This window comes from Apteryx rowi, unplaced genomic scaffold, assembly GCF_003343035.1.
Source record: "Apteryx rowi isolate R43461 unplaced genomic scaffold, aptRow1 scaffold_18, whole genome shotgun sequence".
In the NCBI taxonomy this organism is placed as follows: Eukaryota; Metazoa; Chordata; class Aves; order Apterygiformes; family Apterygidae; genus Apteryx; species Apteryx rowi.
In genome coordinates this window covers 4,687,269-4,703,515 of record NW_020448085.1, presented here as the reverse complement: position 1 = coordinate 4,703,515, position 16,247 = coordinate 4,687,269, and the positions used below count along the sequence as shown (strand labels likewise).

The 16,247-nt window shown below is 44.5% G+C and overlaps 1 protein-coding gene across 1 annotated transcript in view; it reads right to left on the bottom strand.

The window, feature by feature from the left end:
* ARHGAP22 (Rho GTPase activating protein 22) overlaps window positions 1-14,649 on the bottom strand; it is a 181,483-nt gene extending 166,834 nt beyond the window's left edge. The window contains exons 1-2 of the mRNA XM_026061341.1: window positions 14,553-14,649; window positions 10,811-10,901 (exon numbers count right to left, since the gene is read on the bottom strand). The gene's annotated coding sequence lies outside the window, so the exon portion shown is untranslated. The remainder of the gene's footprint in view (window positions 1-10,810; window positions 10,902-14,552) is intronic.
* Window positions 14,650-16,247: the final 1,598 nt, after the last annotated feature.

Sequence of the window (16,247 nt, the reverse complement as noted above, 5' to 3'; positions counted from 1 at the left end):
CCTATCATAACACTTACTAAAAAACAAACGTGTGCCCTTGTAGTCAGTTCAGCTTTCATTTCCTAGCCCATTTAAATGTAACTGACTAGGTACAGCCTCTTGAAGATTTTTCAAGCCTAAAAGCAAACGGGTGGTTTCGATTTTTTTTTTTTTTTTGGGGGGGGGAGAATATCCTAAAAGCAATGAAGCAAAAATGCATTCCTTGAGACTAAAGGATGTAGTCCAAAATCTGCTTTCCCTGTTCTCCATACTGAAAGATCTCGTCTCCACTCTGGAAAGCAGTATTTCTGTGCCCCATCACAGTAAGTGACAGGAAAGAATGTGAAAATAGGAGATGTTTTCCATTGCAGTCACTTATTTCAGAATCCTGGACCCTGGCAATTACAGTACATAAAACACTGTAGATGAAAAAATAATGCAAAACCCATTCAGGCCTAGCCAGGATGAATGATTTTTCAGAAGGCCCATTTATGCACATTAAGATTTTCAGTCTGTGAGATTTTACTCCTTACTAGGTCTTATGAAAACATAATGTGCATCTGAATGCCTGTTTCTGGGTTACAGATGCGAGCTTGCTGATGGAATGGCAAGGACTGCATTACATTGACAATTACCTCTAGTAAGGCAACATATCTTTGTTCTCTACTACACCTTTCACAGATACTAAGAGCTACACCCCAGATGTCAAGCTCAAGTCCAAACTTAGCACTCACAAAAGCCTGAATGTCTTCAAACCCAGGAGTTTTCTTGAGGACCATCCATAAGTCAAACAAAAATGACAGCATAAAATGTCATAGGTCATGCTGAGCAGAAATTTGGAAATACCTGGGGAGTTGATGCAGCTTCCCTACTCGCACAGATGCAGGGAGACTGAAGCTAAGAGTGGGAGGTGCAGACAAGGTGGCTTGAGTAATTCAGTCATAGGAAATCTACACCAGATATATGAACATCCTCGGGTTTGCCTTAATTGCTGCCTCCCATCACACTCAATGAATGTCCCAGAGCATCCTTCCCTAGCCCTTCTCTTCTCTCTGTCTGGTCAGAAGTTGTGCTGCCTCCCCTACACAGCTACGTCCTCACTGGCAGAGCTAACAGCCTGCCCCTACTCTGAGAAGTCAGCTAAGCTCATGCAGCAGCTTGCAACAGACTTCTAGTCCCTGTTGATACTCACTGTCAGCAGCAGATGCTTGAAGCCCTTCTCAGTACCCTGATTGCCCACCCTTCACCACCTGAACCTTCATGAGCAATCCCAACCAAGAGGCCAGGGAGCCTGAACTATCATTTCATGTTCAACTCAGTTGTGCAAGGTGGGACCCGTTCCTTCAAGAAGCACTCAGAACCTTCAGCACTCCCTGCTTACAGCTCCTGTAACCAAATACAGAACAAACCCTGAGAGAATGACGCATACTGCTATAAATTGTAACTGAATCACAAAACTACACTACAGTCTGTCCCCTGAGCATCAGTAACATAAAGGGATCTAGGATAATATCTGTTTCACAGCTAGACTTGAATATATATTAATATACAAATTAGTCTCTTCCAGATGCATTGAAGGAAGTGGAAGGAGAGAAAGAGCCTGTGTCCTTGCTCTGCCACAGACTTCCTGTATCACTTCAGTCACCTCACTTAGCCTGTTTGTGTCTCATCACAGCTCACAGGAATATGGATAATAAATACATTAAAGACTGGAAGGAGATATACACTCCTTAGCAGAGGGATGGCAAAAACACAGCACCTATAACGGCTTGCTGAACTTCTACAAAATCTAAGTACATATGAGTTTACTGTGAGTGAGATTGTACACGTACAATCCTGACACCTCCAAATGGCAGGAAGCTTCTTCCTTCTAAGATACTCATTGCTATTTGATGGGTTGTTGACATTTTAAGGACTGTTCAGAGCAAAACTCTGCTTTTATACGTATGATCCAGTGACATTCGGCTGCAAGGATGCATCTCAGAATCATAGCAGTTAGAACCAGTGGCAACTTCCTATTTTGTAATGGTGGCATGGCTGAAGAAAATCCTAATCCTTCCATACCCTTCCAACTGCAACTGCTTTTGCTCCTAAATGACATTACTCTAGCCTCTATTTCCGATGGGCGGGAGGATACCCCTCCAAGACCACCATTAGGCCGTGAATGGCAATGATGCTCAACAAATGCCATGTCAAGCAAGGAACAGGTGCTGCAGCAGGAGACCACACAACGCATCGCCTACCAGAGCATTTCCTCCAGGAGAGCTAGAGCAGAGACACTGGCTGTGGCCAGCCCTAGCAGATGGCTTTACAAACACCGCCTAGTGCACCTCGCAGGTCTGAGGGACCGCTCTGAGCGGCTGCTGCAAGCCCCGGACAGGTTTTCTTTCCTTTCTTCCTTTGTCTTTGCCCGCAGCTCGCACCAGGCGACTTTCCCCACCTCCCGCCCTGGAGGAACACGGTGCTGCACCCCCCGCAAGCTGCCACGGGCAAACTTGCCCCAACTGTCTCCCGGCTCTTACGAAGGATGCCGACGTTAAAAACACAGCATTAGCGGACACGGACCGCCTGCAGCCCCAGGCAGAGTACAAGGATCGGCTTGTCCCGGCTGCTCTGCCCTGACACTGCAGACCCCGCCGGTGGACGCCAGCACGGGTCTCCCGCTCCCAAATCCCCCCCGCGCGCCCGCCCGCCCGCTGCCCGCGGCGGCTCCCGCGGCCCCGAGCGCCGACCCCGCGCCGGCGGGCGGCTCCCGCCCGGTGCCGGCGGCGACTCACCTCGCCTCGCCTGCCTCAGCTTGGGGCTCAGCATGCTGCTGCTGCTGCTGCTGCTGCCGCCGCCGGGCGCGCCGCCGCCGCCGCCGCCCTCCTCAGCGCCCGGCCCCGGCCCCGGCCCCGGCCCCGGCCGCCGCCCCGCGCATCGCGCCGCGCCCGGCCGCTCTCCGCCCAAGCGCCGCTCCTCTCGCCTCCCAGCGCTGGCGCGGGGGCGACGCTTCGCGCCGCGCTAAATAAACCGTGATGCATTATTTATCCGGCCCCGAATTAATTCCCGTCCAAACTACGCACCGAGCGCCTCCGTAATCACCGCCGATAAATCAGCAGCGCGCAGGCACGAGCGCTGGCCGCGGCCCCGCTGCTAACTGGCCGCGCATCGGCGTTATTGACATGCCTCTCCCAGGGAGCAGCGCCCACGCCGCGCTCCCCCGCCGCATCTTCCTGCGGCCGCGCTCAGCAGACGCTTTGACTCGGCACCAGCCAGCCCGGGAGCTGGATCTCTCCAAGCCGGAGCCAGGGGAAAAAGCCGGAGCGGCGGAGCAGCGACCCACCGCTCTCGGCAAGGCAGCCACGGCAAGGGAGAAAAACCTCTCTTCCCGGCACTGACAGCCTGGCGGGAGGGGGGCGAGGGAATGCCATCGCTCCATAGTAACACCTACCAGTGCTTGTAAAGCTGTCCCTCACCTTTCGCTGGGAAGGAGGCAACGCCGGTATTCAGCAAGAGGTTGCAGGAAGGACAAACAGTTGATGAAATAGTTAAAAAACAGATATTCGGATGAAAGTCGAATCTGACTGGGTAGCAGAGACCCATCCTGCCCTGGCTGCTCTTAGCACACCCCTCTTCCTCACCATCTCTTGCCTAGCAGGTCCTTCCACAAGGTAGAAAAGGTGGCAAATACTTCCTTGACAAAGTGCACGCCCTGCAGTATCGCCCTTCTGGCTTGTATTGATGAATTGCACTGACAAAAGCCTCCGAGACTGGCAGCTTTCTTCATTCTCAAGAAGATCTATCATATCTTGGATCCTCAATACTGGCTGTGAAGTCATGTCTCCAGCAGTGCAAGAGGTTCCTGGCCCTTTAGAGAGACTGTACTTCTCAACGTGTGAGCTTCAGCAAAGGCTAAGATACTGGGACCTTTAGAGATCTTGGTGGAACCAGCTGTGTAGAATTGATTGTAAATCTGTTGAGTTCATGGTGCTGTCTCAGATTTGCACAGGTCAATGAAGCTAGGGTCTAGCCCAGTGGGACTGAACCGTTGTCTTTGTTCTGAACATGCAGGATCCTGCAGTTAGTTTCCCTGCTCAATAACCTGTATTTGCTAGACTTCAGCAAGGTGAAGAGTAGCTAACTGGTGATCCTTTGGCCAACAAGCTTAGCAAGTGTCCTGACCCAGTGTGGTGGAAAGCCACCAAGACCAAGGGTTGAGGGAAATTACGCTTCTGACTTTCTGCCTAACCTCAGTCCCTGGGTCTAAAAATCACTCCTCCAAATCAGTCATCAGACCTTTCTCTCTCTACATTTTTGGCTTTTCTTGTCAGGCTTGAATTTGTATGGAGAAAAGCTGCTTTGATGCTGTTTAGACACATCATTTTGCAGTTTGAGCAGGAAGCCAAAAGGCATGTACAGTAAACCATAACAGGGATAAAGTTAACTGAACTTTTAATCTCATGGGAAACTCGAGACACTTTATTCTGCTAGCCACTTGCCATGAAAGCTTGATTTTCTCCTCTGGGGAAGGGCATGACATATAGACCTATATCAATAATTGATTATCACGTTCATGGGTGAAATCAAAACATTCAAACAAACAGCCAAGTTCAACCCTAAACACTAATTTTGCAGTGTTTCTTGGTTAAAAGAAAGTACTCTGTGTCAACAACATTCCATCTGACCCTGTGTGAAATGTTTTCTTTTGACTTATACTTTTCCAATTCTTAAGGCAACTTTCAAAATAGAAACAAAAAATTGAAATTTACCCATTTCTTTCCCAGATTAAACATAAGAAATTCAGACCTGAGTCTCCCAGATACACTCTTTTGGGTAAAGAAACTATTTGTCAGAAGAAAAAAATAACTATAAAAATAGCCAGTTAGGAGAGAGAAAAACAATCGCGTATAGCAAGTGGTTCCATTGAAGGCTGCAGTGCTTTGCTCTGATGATTTAAAGAACTACTTCCTGGAAGAAACACTGAGGATAGGTCCTACCTAAAAAGGTAAACTAGCAGGTGTTTAGAAGGAATAAGACCCTAAAGAATGTTTGGTCACTGAAGCTTGTGTATTGAGCTACATATATGGATCAGGACAGCTGGGGCAACGGATCTCAATAGCTTGTATTTACCTTTATTCTCCTCGAGTTTCACAGCCCCCTCCCACCCCACTGCTAGTTTCACAGTGCCTTGGTGTGTCCCCATGCGCTGTATCTACCCCACAGAACCACATCCCTTACTGCCCCTACCCTTGGAGAGGGGCTGGGGATGCACCATCACCCCTGAAGGCTGCTTCATCTGCAGCCCAAGTCACCTCTTCTCCTACATCTCTTCCCCATTACTGCCAGCTGCCCCCTCCACACATCTAGCAGAATGCTTTCTGGATGGGTACATATATATCCTTCCATATTAAAAGACACTATGTAAAAGGTGAAAGGGCTCAGAGCAGACTATGATGCAGCAGGGAAGAAAGCTGAGTAATGGCCAATTTAGCTTATTTTCCCTGTATCAAGTTTTATCTGACTCAGACGCTGCTTCCAAATGACAATGATATTGAGTGCTTCAATTACTTGTGAAGAACAGTAATTGTAAACTGAAGAGTACACAATTTAAGTAATGTGGATTGAAGTTAATCTGGCAGCTATAGGAGACAATTATTCCAGTGCAGTAATTTTACTTAAAGGAGTATAAAGATGTGAAGAACAGACAAATATTCTGTGAAAGCTTTATGTTCACTGCCTTTGCTTTTAGTTTCTCCCTTAGAGCATGCAGTCACCTGGTTACCAGTTTAGCCCAGGTCAGCTGTTTTAGCCTAATATTTCATTACTAAATGGAAACTGATAAGCGCAGAGGTGGTAAAACTGAGGAAAATAGAGACAACTCTGCGACACCAATTCCTCCCTCTTATTTGGTGAAGGTAGCTTCGAGGGGAGTTTGAGAATACCCTGATGAGAAGATTGGGACAGAAATGTCAGAAAAGGCACCTGGCTGAGCTCCCTACCTTGACAATGACCAAAGTTGCATGCTGAGCCTCAGTTTGCAGAGCCCAAGCATGAGTCCTTGTACCAGCAATTCTGAATAAAACCCACCTGCTGCTACAGAACATGACTTGTCTGTATCATTGCAGCTGATACATAGATCATAGTACCAGAAAAACCCTCATGTAGAGGCACAGGGAGCATTCTAGTGGGGTTACAGAGAACAGTAGAGTTGCTCTGACTTTCAGAAAAGAAAGGCCAGAAAAGCCTATACCAGAGCCCTGAAGGGCACTAATAGCCTTCCTTAATAGCCCTGACCAGCCTCACCTGGGGCATTTGCCCACACTCTCTGCTCATAGGCCCAGGAGCTCCATTTAAGCTCAGGCTGGGAGCTTTCAATCCTAGCCTGAAATATGCTGTAGGAGTACTGGTTTCTAGCTCAACTACAGCCATATCTGTGCCTGGCTATAGACCCAATAGGATCTGGAACCTAACACCCTTGACCTCAGACCTGTCTCATCACTATGGGCCTGCCTAGTGATCACTGGATTGTGTCTGTTCCTGGTTATCCTCACCAGACCCAATCCATGACCAGTGGATAGGCTTCCAGACTTGACCATAGACCTAGCTCAACATCATGAACTTGCCTGATGAGCTGGACTTCTAGCTGAACTGGCCACTTTCTCCAGGTCTGCCCTGTTTGCTTTGCTTGGGTACTGTGGGGCTGGGCCCTGGCTGGAGAGGCCCCTGCTCTGCTACCTGTGTTGTCCCTCTGGGCTCCCAGTCACTTAGAGCCCAGCTGGCCTTTGCTGCTGCTCCCTGACAACCTGAGGTTTTCCTGTTTCAGAGCTATGCCAAAGGCAGCCCTGCCAAGCAGATTTCTCAGAGATTTGGGAAGCTGCTGAACTCTAGGCAATGAGACTCCTAGGACTGACTGGCTGATCTGAGGCAAAAGAGGCCTTTCTGATGGCTTAAGATGCCAATGCCAAGATGAGTACTATTTGCTGGGAACCACGGCTCTCGTTGTCTTACTTCAGAGCTGCTCTTAGAGCACTGTTGTGTATCATAGAGCACTAATTCTCTACAGAGCTAGAAAATGGGGATCAGCTGACTAATCAATAACTAGAAAAGAGCTACTCTCTGCCTCTTATCTGAATCCAAGAATAAATGTGCTTATTAACCACCTGCTGCCTATTTGCAATACAGAAAAGCCATCTAGTAAGTGTTTACCACTGATTGCTAAACACACCTAATAAAGGAAGGTAATGTGGCGTAGGGGTTAGAAAACTGGAGGAGAGTGTAGAGACAAGGCCTCCAGCCCTGATGCCATCTGATTTGCCATAGTCACAAGCAAGACATTCAGCCCTGTCCACCTGCATGCAGTGCTGTGAGACCTGAGATTGGCAAGCACTATCTAAATGCAGAGGATGATAACTGTAATAAGTTATTGCGGCAGGGACACTCACAGAAGATATGATTCATCAGCTGGCGCCAAAGCTGATGGCTGTAGGCTATGGAACATGTCGGGTGTTTGAGACGGAAGAGCGCGTGGGCCAGTGAAGTTGCTGAATCTGTGTGTGTGTGGTGGTGGTGGGGAACTGAATGGATTTCTGTTTCCCTAGGCTGCACGTAGCATGCTGTCACCCACCAATTACTATACGACATATCCTTTTTTCCTCCTCCTCATCTTCTGCTTTCATATGCAGGCCAAGGACTTGTTGTAACTAGCTGATTGATATATTTTACTCATCAGCAAGATGGGTCTGGATCAAAGCCCAAGATCTAATCACCCTGGACTTTGGCACACAACTGAAATCCAGATTCGGTTTGTTTAGATTGCAACACTTTGTTTGGTTAGAATCTGTTCTCTTATATAAAATGGAGTTGATTGAGAAGGGTCCAAAGAAGCAACAAGGACCATGGTGGGAATTCTCAGATCAATATCAGCAGCAGCACCATCTTTTGTAAAGCAAGCTAGAGTATGTATATATGTGTATGCAGGACCTGTGGGGATACTCTTGCTGAAGAAGACTGGGCAGCAGACAGTTTTTCAAGTATCTAATGACCAGAAGGAATTTCAGTCTGATAAGACTTTTGCTTCCAGACTAAGTGCTCACTAGCTCAAAACTTTTTCATGATGGTGCTATTTGTTTTCTTCCAGGTGAAAAGGGATGCTTGTCTTTCAACTGCCATTAATCTGTACTTTTATCAGCAGTTTTAGCAGACAGAGCAAGAAATACCTGGACCACAAAAAGAATTCCCCTGTTCTCCTTTAGAAATGGCCTAATACCAGGTAAGCTGATGCACAATGGGGAAGGCTGCAGACCTGCTCTGGAAACAACTGGAAGCTCAAAGGTCCTTTTGGGAAAAATTATGGTTCAGAAATAAATTCTAGTCCAGGGATCATCTTGGGCCAAGAGATAAGAACTGGAGCAATTTCTTTGGATTTGGCTGAAAATTAAGAAACCACATAAGCTTAATGGTGTCTTGGGCAATAGTAGTGCTTCCCAGAGGAGGTAGTGATGAATACGCCAAACACTTTAGACTATTGAGAGAGGACAGAACTATGATCTCATGGGAGTACATTCAGGAATGAGGCATAAGGCAGAAGCTGTCAATTTTGAATGTTTTGCAGTGAGAAATTAATTTGTTTATCAATCTTTTGCAGTCACTGTTCCTGCCCATGCAGTCAGGCTTCATAACTAGGTCAGGAGCATTCATCTTTCACTTCAGGATGTAAGAGTGAACCTCCAGAGAGCAGCTACTAACTGTGAGAAGGCTAATACAGCAGCCATAGACTCAGGGGTGGCATGAGGCTTACCAAGCAGAGATAATGCTGACAGCTAAAGATGCCTTTAGTTTTTGTTCCTCTTCTGCAATGGTGAACTTGCATAAAATGTAACTAAATCCCTGCAAGATGCCTCCTACTGCTTTAAGAACCACCTCAAAATTGTTTGACTTCATTCACAAAAGAGCCCTGTGAGTAGGAGTAATAGGTATTTTACTTAAATGACCTGCAAAAGCATCTTGAGAATTACTTGCTATTCTTGATAGTAGATAAGACAGCCTGACTTTGTTTTTTTTTTTTTAACTTAAACATTAAAGATGATGTGCCCTTTTCTGTTCTTGCTACAAATGTGTTTGTCTCTGACCATGTGAAGGGTGTGCACTGTACTAATGAGAGAAGCAAAATCTTTAACAGGAATGTCTCACCTACAAGAAGTTCTTAAGCAGCACAATTGAAGCAGTGACAAAAAGAAACAAACCCTAGACAATTCTGAATGATCTGACAAAGAATTCCAGCTTTCTGTGTTTTGTGATGCATCTTCATGATCTTCACTGGAGCCAGGCAAGACTTAAATTTTGAATGTAAAACTCCTAAACAACAAAAATCTCACAAATCCAAAGATTCTAGACTTCTAAGCATTACAAACAGCAAGCTGATGCATGATCCTAGTTTTCCTTTTTCTTTATGCATTTTCTGTTCTGCATAAGTGTCTAGAGGTATCATTCTTACAGTACCATGCATAACTCCAGGAACGGAAACTATAGATCCCCTTGAATAGCAGGAATTGGCTCTTGCTACTGCATTACTCCCAAATGTTGTCTGCAAACAAAGTTTTCCTGGGTATTTAAGGCAAACATAGGATTACTGAGACAGGGTCAGTCAGAGTATTGCATTTGATTTGTCTTTCAAAGGGCAAGGAGATAAATTTCATGTAGGATGGGTGCCTGCTATATGGACAAACCCCTACCTGTATTAAATTGGTGCATCTAGAAGCAGCCCACAACTACTTGAAGGATAGTTTGAAAGATGGTGCAACCAAACTCTCCTTAATAGTGGCAGATGGTAAAAGAAAAGGCAATGGCCACAAGTTGTGGCTTACAAATTCAGATTGGAGATTAGGAAAAACTTTTTTTACCAAGAGGACAGTGCAACACTGGGACAGACATCCACAGAGCTGGTAGGATCTCCATCTTCAGAGGCTTTCAAGATGGCTAGGCAAAGCCACTATTAACATAGTCTAGTTTTGACAACAGTCCTGCTCCAAACAGAAGACTGGGCTAGGTCACCTCCACAGAACCCTTCCAGCCAACATTTCTGTGATTCTATGTCTGAAAGTCTGTCTGTTTTCTGCAGCTATACCTGCTGGTCTAGTGAAATGTTACCTTTCCCTCCAAAGTGTGCCTTACTTGCTTCGTCAGACCATCACATGCATAACAGACCTGCTACTGCAGTCAAAACTGTCAAACAAAAAAAAAAATCAAGGAAACGACAGCTGGGGGCCTTTCCTTCTCCATTGCCTCTCTCAAATGGACGCTGCATCTCTTGGAAATTGTCTCTATATGACATGAATTCTGAATTTCCTTGTGTTTAACTTCTGATTTCAATACAGAAAAACACTTGAGCCACCACTTCCCACAAATCATGGGAATAGTGTCCCTGAAACCGGTGAGACGACTCACATGCCTAACATCGAAACACATGCTTATTGGAGTACTTCACGCTGGATTTTGAGGTTCCATGCTTCGCTTACACAATACAAAGTTCTGAGTCAAAGGAAGCTATGTGACTAAATCCCAGTTAGATACCCTGTCCAACCCAGGTCTTTGATTCCAGTTGTATTGTCTGCATGGTTTTGACTCCAGTCATATGTTGCAGACTGTTATATGAGCAGACTGAGGGCATCAGTCTGCTCTCTATCAGATCTTGCAGCAAATTTGTCTAGTGAGGTGCTTGGATATTCCCGGGATAGATGCGATGGGGAGAATCTGGAAAGACTACTGATTTTTCCCTTTTTTTTTCCATCCGTTTCCCCTCCCCTTCCCCCAAACATTCCCTGCACCTTTGAGAACAGTGACTGCAATGTACCTGTAAGTCAGCAGCTGTAGCACCTCAAGAATCAGCTGCATTAAAAAGCGACAGCCTGGGCAATCAGTTATTCCTCGTGCCATCCATGGGCCTAGAAGAAATGAGGTTCTTGATTCAGAGAGGAGATACAGAAATGCATTATTTAAAATTTAAATGCTATCTCCACAGAATGGATTATTTTCTTTTTCTTTTAGCAGCAGGAGCCAAAGAGCAGCACATGCATATTTTAGACACTAGGGACCGAGGCTGGCATCCTCAGGAACATCTCTCTTCCTGCTGTCTCAGGGAAAAATATAGTCATTTTGGCAGATCTGATTCAAAATGAAACTAGGGTAAAAACTGGAGGCTGGGTGAAAAATGAAGCGAGCCAAAAATTTCAACAGTATTGTGATTTTAACACTACCCCCCCCCCTTTTTTTTCCAAGCCATTTTACGAAAAGGGGGAGAAAAGAATGAAATTAAAATAGAGTCATAATTATTAATGAATTGTTTGTTTAATAATCACTGGACTTGGGTCTTGGAGGCCAGGGTAATATTCCTGGCTCTGTCACTGACTGGTGCTGTGGCCTTGGGCAAGTCACTTCAACACGTGATGTCACTGTTTCCCAACATGCAAAATGGAGACAGTAATACTGACCTCCCTGACAAAATGTTTCAAGATATATGGAAGAAAAATACTCTATAAGATGGGTGTCCAGCACAAGTAGTTTTACTTAGTAAACAAAAATGTGGCCTGAGAATGTTTTTGGATCAAAATATAATTAAAAAATGTGATGAAGCATTTTTGGTTTTTAATTAACAATATCAATATTTTCATGGGAAAAAAATCATTTTAGGGTCATAGCCTTTTAAAATCAGCATTCCGTTAGAGCAGACAAAATCCGGACAAAAATTGTCTTAAAATTCTGGTAATCAACATCTCCTTCACCAGGATTCCCATTTCCCGAGATGAGAAATACTTCCTCTCCCTGTCCCTACACTAGTAAGCGGAGCAGACCTATTTGGACTATTCAGCTGTGTATTTATATGAATGTCTTCTCAAATACAATCTCCTGTGGAGGTTGTCCATGTTTACAGACTCACAGCTGCTGCAAGGTAATGAGTCTGCAAAGAGATACTGCATTTAAAAGTCAGAAATACTACATCCCCCCAAAATATATGGCTCTAAATCATTAGGTGGACAGCTCCTGAGCTTGGGTTACTGCAGGGAATTTGCAGCTTGGGAAAGAAATAACATACATTGCAAAACTCTGTATTACTGGGTTTACAGAGACAGAACTGAACTCTTCATTTTTATAAATATGTTTTTTTGATAAAACAACCATATAACCCTCCAAAAAATATCATTATGGGTTAACTCCCCCCAAATGACATTTGACTCAAAATATTCTGTTTGTCATATTTAGCCTTTTAATTTTTGCTTAGTGTTTAAATGAAAAATACTTTTTCAAAGCAAACCAGTTTCATTTTGAAAATACTGAAAAAATCTTATATTAAAAAAGTTCCCTGATTTTTTTTCTCAAGCTATTTGACAAAACTGATAAAATTTACAAGTAATTTGCTTCCCTACTAAGCTCTATTTTTCATCTACGCTATATCTGCTCTGTTCCATGCTGACATCTTTTGACCTGTGTCCATGAAGTGGGATGGTTAGAACAGAACAATGTTTCCCAAGTGGCTTCTCTGCTGGGTGCCCAAGTGAAATCTGTTGGTGCTAGAGGCTTTGGCTGGAGTATGAAAATGGAATCCTATAAAAGCTCAAAGCACAGAAAGTAAATAAACAGGAAAGAAAAACGTTGTATTTTTATACCATGATATACTCTCCTGTCTCACTATTTAAGATGGACTGAGGAAAAGTGATGGAAGCTGCAATTATGATATGCAAATGAACTGCCTACCTGAAGCTACGCACAATTTCTACTGCTTCATAGAACAGCCGACTTGGAAAGCCTCTCTGTTGTACTGCCACCTGGTGGCACCCGCAGAGGAAAGTGCCAACACAGAGCTGCTCAGAGTGAACCTTGCTGATGTTACCTCTGAGACCCGCAAACCAGCTCATGTCTAGCTGGGGCAGGGTGCTAAAAGGCTGTAAAATATAGTTGGATCTTTATGGTCTGTATAGACAAAGTAGCTGGGTGAGAAAGGAAGAACTCCGAATATCTCTTGCAAGAATGCCTGTATGGGGGAAAGGCGGGCTCTTTGAATTTGTGTTTGTTTTTATTATCTCTTCTCATTTTAGCAGAAAATAAGAAATAAAAATGTAAATAAAAAGATTAACGAAAATGGGAAATGATAAGCCCTTAAATAGAAATAAAAATACCACTAGAACCTGGCCTAGAGACCATGTTACTTATTTAATTACACACTAATCATCTGTGCATTTAGGATGGCTTTTAAGATGGATGCCATCTCTGAGCTGCTCATCCAATTTTGTAAAATAAAACACAGACCATGGGACTGACTTTGCTGATGAAGTTTGCATTGCTGCTAGTTGCTCTGCCAGTGTTCACAGCACAGGTTCTGGGATTAATTTGTTACTATATAGTTTGTACAAAGGAGACATAAACCCTGTGGATTAGACTCTGAATATATCTTTGTCTCAGATTTTTACGAAGTACCTTCTGCTTCATTCAAGTCAGAAGCAACTATGCATCCCTCAGAGTATTATGTAGTGACTGGGGTACTGAGCTAGGAAACAACTGATCAAGTTACACCTCATGACTGGTGTTTGCCTGTTTTTGTGCAGCTTAACAACTCTTAGTACAGCATAAGCCTTCTTAGACTTCCATGTGAGGCCTGCCATTCACATTCCTTCACTCACAGAGAGGCAAATCTTTCAGGAAGAGAAGGCCTCAGAGCCCCAGTGTATGGACTGGCATCCTGTTGCACAGCCTTCCAGAAGGAATTTGTTGGGCTATCAGCTCTGAGCCGCTGCCCAACAGCCTTGGAAAGGTATCATAGCAAAAGGGATTCCTATCTGGCAAATAGCTGCTGAGGAGCCTGTTGCACTTCCCTCTTGTAGTGAGCTTCTCTGCAAGGTAACTACTGCGTTCTGTTACCAGTCCCTCCTTTACTCCATGTGGTAGCAGCCTCTACTACAAATCTGAAAGCTGCATATTCAAGGTCTGCTGTATACACTGAAATAATACACCAAATGACCATGCAGTTAAAGACTGGTTTCCTGGTACCTGACTTTGCTTCTCTAACAAAGTATTTCTATGTATTTAGCAGTAGGGTTTAATTCCAGCTCTAGTATTACATCTCTGCTGAGCAGTAGCAATTTTGTAATTCTTATAGGCCAAGTTCCTAGCAGAAAAAAAAAACAGTAATACAGAATCTGACTATAAGTTAAGTAGAGTTTGGTTTTCCTATACTTACCAGTCTAGAACAGCGCCATCTGAACATCATAAAAGCAGTCCTTTCTCAGGAAAAGAGGAAACTCCAGTTCCCAAGGAGCTACTCAGCTTCAAGAATTATTTTTAAACAAGAGCATATCAGACAGCAAAACCATACTGCTTATGTCAGTCTGTCTCCATCGCTTCTGCCTAGAATTTTGTATGGCATAGCAAAAGCTAGCAACCAAGTGCAGCAGGAGCATTAGCCCTGTAGGTAAAGAAGTAAAGAGTGGGGAATATAGATGAGACTAATTCAGAGAGCTAGAAGACTATAGTAGAAAAGCTAGGCTTACACAAGAATAGGGTGTGACAGCTTATTAAGCATGCTCATCAGCTTTGGAAGGTACCTGAAGGGTTATCGCCGTGGGAAAGCAGCCCGGACACACGCACACACAGAGTCTCTCTGGGAGTGCAGCTTACAGGAGTTCAAGGTCAGGAGCAGGAGTTTATAAATAGAATTGGAACCTGGAAAAGAGAGAAAAAAAGTCATTAGTAGAGGAGAAGCCAGAGATGGAAAAAGGACTGCTCTCATACTTGTGTTGCAAGAATTGTACTTAATTTGTTTAACCTGAACTTCAGGCTCCCTATTCCCTCCGAGAAGATGACACTTGCTGTAGGTTGCGCAAGCTACAGAATGTCCTTGTAGACAGCAAAGACGGACGTTAAAAAGGGACAGGGACTGATTTCTGAGACTTTAAAAAAAGTGTTCTTTGCAGAGGTTTTGGTGATGATTCTTCAGAAAGCGAGAAGGGAAATCTTCCTAGAAAATAGCTCTTGGGCAATATCTGTCTATGTAATTATATTTTGCGCTTTTGTTTGAGGGTGTGTGTGAATGTTGTCTTCTGATGGCTGCTATGTGTTCAGGTCTACCTTTCTAATTGTATTTTGTAAATGTTTTGCTGCAGGACTTCTGTATCATGATCCTTTCACTGCACATAACTCAAAATCATGAAAACAATTAATTGCTATGTGTCCAGTAGTAGAAAGGTAACCTGAGGTATAGGAGGGGGAAAATAGTATGGCATTATATCTTGCATTTGCATTTTGCCGTCCTCAGTCTCATCAGGCTAACATGCCTTCCAATTTGGAGATCAGTGTTTAGTCAAGCTGCCTAAAAATTTTCCAACATTTTTCCAGTCAGTAGGTGGCATTTAATGAAAATAGCAACTTCCCAGAGTAGCTTTCCAATTTGATACTTTTTTGTTTTCTTTTGGAGAAAAAATGAGGAAAGAGGTATTACACCAAGATCAAAATGTTTGGTTCTGACACTTTTAAGAGAGAATGTTTTATCCTTTGTTACAAAGCAATTTTTAAATGTGATTTTCTTTTTTTTATAGTTTGGCATTGTTTGACTAACTCAGGAATAACTTTGGTGGTATTTTTTTTACACACAGGATTAAAAAATAGTAGATTAAAGTTCTTTAGGGTATCTCTGTGATTATATCTGTGGTGGGTTATTTTTCCCCCTTCCTAGTGCTGACTGCTTCTAAAAGATAAACCTGCTTTTCTGTTATCTTTTGTGTAGCAGCAGTGGCCTTACCCTAGCTATGTACGGGTTCGTAGGAAACTACTTCATGACTGCACAAACTGAAAAAGGCTGAAAACTAGTGCTCTGGCCTGGCATCTTTAAGACACAGGCCACTGGATTTATTTTTGTTCATTCCTGTTTAAACTAAAGCATAGGTCATAAGGAAAAATCCCATTTTGATTTGCAGAATTTTGGTGACAGAGAGTTTTTGTTCTAATTTCTAATGAAACACTTTTAAATAACGGAAACCTTACGCGAGGGAAATTCTGCGCGTCACGGGGCGCTGCTAATACCGACGAGACCCCGCACCGCGGAGGCGCGGCCTGGCCGCCGGGGGCGCGCAGGGCGGCTTATGGTGTCTGGGGAAGGACCTGGCCCTGCCGGGGGGCAGGTTTGGAGCGGAGCTCCCGCTCCGACGCGGCGAGCCCCCGCCCGATGTGGCAGGCCGCTCACGGCGCTGCCGCGCAGCCGTGTCCCCGCGTGGCCGGCAGCTGCCGCCCGCCGACGCCCAGGC